We start from the raw sequence: 4,363 nt of genomic DNA, 5'->3' as shown, positions 1-4,363 counted from the left end.
AGTGACCTGCTTTGCTCCTGTTCCAAAGACTATCACAGCCCACCTTGCCTGTGGCACCTGATAAGCAGAAGAGAAAGCAACCACAGCAATAAAAGCCACTGCACCCTCAGGACAGTTACTCTCATCCCCTCCTTTACCTCAGCCGCTTACCTACCCCACACGGCAGATGCTTCCACCCGTTCTCTGAAGCTACCTAGAGCACCTCTAAAAGAGAAACTGGAATTTTACTCTATTTGATGTAGTTAAAAAAACTGCAGCGACAACCGCACCCCAAAAATAACAGCTACCTCTGTTCATCACTCACCAGAGTCACTCCAGAGGTAGCTCGGGTCGTGACGACCTGTACTGCACACTGCGTTTCAGCCTGAACAAAGGAAAACACAGTCAGAAGATAAACATTCAGCTGACAGCATTAGCATCCATCCCTCAACAATAGAAGTCACCCCATATTTAATGTTTTCGTTTCAAAACAGCAGTCCACTTGCCTCTGTACCTGCAAGTTAGATCCAAGCTCGAAAGGAACGGCCACCATCACCCATGCCACCTGGGAACACAGAAGGACAAAATGACCGCTGTGCTTGCAAGCCACCACCTGCCACAGTGCTCCTCTGTCCCAAACAGCCTCACCTCAGACCCTCAGAGGGAAACACCCGAACGTCTTCCCTTCGCTTCAGATAAGGGATCACCAGGCTGATAGAACTCTCACCGTCCTTCATTGTTCTGTGACACGGGCATTTCCCTGTCCAAGACTGCACGAAGCCCCTGCAGAGAGAAGAGAAAAGCACACCCTGAGGCACCTCACAGCCGCAGCGTACCTGCTGCAATACCTCTCTCTTCCCAGATCCTTTACTTCAGATGCTCACCAGCTCGAACTGAGATTCTTCGCTCACAGCGCCGCAGCAAACTCTGCCCGGGCCACACAACACACACTGCACAAGCTACGTTGTTTAAGACACACGAGCTGGAACATTCCTGCCCAACAATCAGTGGCATCGCACAGGAAGGATGCCGCACGCTCCTAGAAACCAAACCTACCAGTCCTGAACAGCTCCCCTGCCAGACAATTCCCCACCTCCTCCTGCCAACCACGCTCAGCACACACACTATTTGGCTCTCAAAGGAAAAAAAAAGTAAGAACATACACACACAGAAAACAACTGAGCTCCACAAATGCCAAAAAGCCATGCACACACAGCAGCCCCAGCAGGGGTATTCACAGACTTACCTTTTACAGATGAAAAAGGTAACCCTGATACGACCCTGCTCAGTCTCTTGGTAATACTGCGCCTACGTGGTCAAGCCTCTTGCAGTGTGTAATCAAGCTCTTTTTAGTCCAATGGAGAGTTACACAAGTGGCTTCATACGTCTAGAGATTCAAATATAACCCAAAAACACAAGTGGATCCCACCATCCCAAAAACAAGTGAGCCAGCAACCTCTGCTAAATATCCCTCTAGTAAGTGATTTCCAAGCACTTAAAATCTAGAAATCCATAGACTCCAACCTGCCCAAAGAACCCTGCAACTGACTGAAGGAAAAACAAAGCACTTACCCCAAAGAGCAGCCCAGGCACAATGAACTCTCTAATGGCATACCTGGGGCTCATATACCATTTGGCCCCGCCCAGCACCCAAACCCAATCACCTGGGAAAGGGGAGGGGCAAAGCACAAGAAAGTAGAAAGAGCACAAGCAGCAGCAGCTGTGGTTTTTTTTTTTTTTAATCTGGTTTAGCTCAACAGCATGCAGACTGCAGACAAGAGAACTGGGGTGATTCTAGAAGCAACAATCCCCATGCTTTTGCTGCAGCTTTGAATATTGAAAGGACAATATGACCAAGCAAGTAACTGAAATTTTTTCTGCTGGAATTAGTTCAAACCTTTATTTATACAGAAAGAAAAATCTGGGAGCATAACAGATCACACGCCAAAACAAAAAAAAAATCAATTCCATGTAATAACATCACTCGCAGCATAAATCACGTACTTGAGTAGGCTATCTGAAAACCAAAAGGCTATGCTGATGGGTCAAAACACACTACAGGACAACGGAGCCTGGCCCTCTGCTGCACCAACTTAAAACTCATCCCTACACTCACCAAGGTGCAAGCCCAACCCAAACACAGACACACCATTTCAGCCTCGACACAGTTTTGGGAACTGCTGGAAAGCAGGCTTCATCCTCAGCGAGGCGTGCTCAGGCTCCACGGCATGGGGCTTCAGGCACCGCTTCACCTACTGAAGAAGACCACCATCAGGAGCTGCCACGCCAGACCACCTTTTTCCTCTGCAACACCTTTCTCAGGAACCAAACAGCATTCCAGTGACCTGCTTTGCTCCTGTTCCAAAGACTATCACAGCCCACCTTGCCTGTGGCACCTGATAAGCAGAAGAGAAAGCAACCACAGCAATAAAAGCCACTGCACCCTCAGGACAGTTACTCTCATCCCCTCCTTTACCTCAGCCGCTTACCTACCCCACACGGCAGATGCTTCCACCCGTTCTCTGAAGCTACCTAGAGCACCTCTAAAAGAGAAACTGGAATTTTACTCTATTTGATGTAGTTAAAAAAACTGCAGCGACAACCGCACCCCAAAAATAACAGCTACCTCTGTTCATCACTCACCAGAGTCACTCCAGAGGTAGCTCGGGTCGTGACGTCCTGTACTGCACACTGCGTTTCAGCCTGAACAAAGGAAAACACAGTCAGAAGATAAACATTCAGCTGACAGCATTAGCACCCATCCCTCAACAACAGAAGTCACCCCATATTTAATGTTTTCGTTTCAAAACAGCAGTCCACTTGCCTCTGTACCTGCAAGTTAGATCCAAGCTCGAAAGGAACGGCCACCATCACCCATGCCACCTGGGAACACAGAAGGACAAAATGACCGCTGTGCTTGCAAGCGACCACCTGTCACGCTGCTCCTCTGTCCCAGCCAGCCTCACCTCAGACCCTCAGAGGGAAACACCTGAACGTCTTCCCCTGTGGTGGTTTTACAGGGGTAGGCGACCGAGCTCCACCAAAACCGCTCTCTCACTCTCCCTCCTCAGAGAAGGACAGGGAGAAAATACAAGGAAAAAGGGCTCAAGGGTTGAGATAAGGACGAGGAGATTACACAGTAAATATCGTGATAGGCAAAACACACTCAGCATAGAAAGATAGAAAGATTTATTGCTTATTACTACACAATGTAGAGAAGCGAGAAACAAACGAAAGCAACCAAAAGCACCTTCCCCCCCAACCACCCTCTTCCACCTTCTCCCCCCCAGCGGTGCAGGTGATTGGTGTTTATGGTCAGTCTATAGCGCTTCTTTGCCGCCACTCCTTCTCGGACGCCCTCATCCCCTGTGCTGTGGGGTTCCTCCCACAGGATGCAGTCCTTGGTCAACTGATCTGGCATGGCCTTCCCACAGGCAGCAGCTCTTCCAGAACTGTTCCAGATGTAGGTCCCTACCACGGGGTCCATCCCTCAGGAGCAAACTGCTCCAACCTGGGTCCCCCACGGGCAGCAGCTCCTGCCAGCTCACCTGCTCCTGCATGGTCTCCTCTCCACGGTCTACGGGTCCGGCCTGGAATCTGCTCCGGCAAGGGTCTTCCACAGGCCGCAGCCTCCATCAGTGCAGGTCCACCTGCTCCACCGTGGCCTCCTCCACCAGCTGCAGCATGGAACCCTGCTCCACCGTGGTACTCCGTGGGCTGCAGGGGGACAGCCTGCTTCACCATGGTCCTCACCACAGGCCGCAGGGGACTTCTGCTCCGGCACCTGGAGTACCTCTCGCCCTCCTTCTTCACTGACCTTGGCGCCTGCAAGGCTGTTCCTCACTCCTCTTGCTCTCCCAGCTGCTGCATGGACCACCGTCTTTTTTTTTTTTTTCCTGTCTTAAATATGCTCTCACAGACGCGCAAACAACATCACTTATTGGCTCCGCTCAGCAGCGGGGCCCTTACCTAACATGGGGCAGCTTCTAGATTCTTTGCACAGAAACCACCCCTAGAGCCCCCTGCTACCAAAAGCTTGCCACATAAACCCCCCACGTCCCTTCCCTTCGGTTAAGGGACGACCAGGCTGACAACACGCTCGCCTTCCCTCACTGCTCCGTGACACGGGGATTTCCCTGTCCAAGACTGCACCAAGCACCTGCAGAGACGAGAGAAAAGCACACCCTGAGGCACCTCACAGCCACAGCGTACCTGCTGCAATACCTCTCTCTTCCCAGTTGCTTTGCTTCAGCTGCTCGTTAGTTCGATCTAAGATAAATGTGCCCGGGCGGCGCCGCGCCAAAATGTGCCCGGGCGGCGCCGCGCCAAAATGTGCCCGGGCGGCGCCGCGCCAAAATGTGCCCGGGCGGCGCCGCGCCAAAAT

The 4,363-nt window shown here is 51.5% G+C and overlaps 1 long non-coding RNA gene across 2 annotated transcripts; it reads right to left on the bottom strand.

Moving 5' to 3' along the window:
• Positions 1-1,511: 1,511 nt before the first annotated feature.
• Positions 1,512-4,363, bottom strand: LOC310903686. 2 transcript variants are annotated; one of them, XR_014587739.1, is made up of 5 exons: positions 3,528-4,363; positions 2,812-2,862; positions 2,623-2,682; positions 2,473-2,522; positions 1,512-2,375 (listed from the first exon to the last, which is right to left on the bottom strand). It is a non-coding gene; the product is annotated as an uncharacterized lncRNA (long non-coding RNA). The 2 variants fall into 2 exon arrangements; XR_014587738.1 differs by having other exon boundaries at positions 1,512-2,522.

Source organism: Anser anser (genome assembly GCF_964211835.1).
Source record: "Anser anser genome assembly, chromosome: 8".
NCBI classification, from domain to species: Eukaryota; Metazoa; Chordata; class Aves; order Anseriformes; family Anatidae; genus Anser; species Anser anser.
The sequence above is the reverse complement of the archived record's forward strand: the minus strand, read 5'-3'. Positions and strand labels throughout refer to the sequence as shown.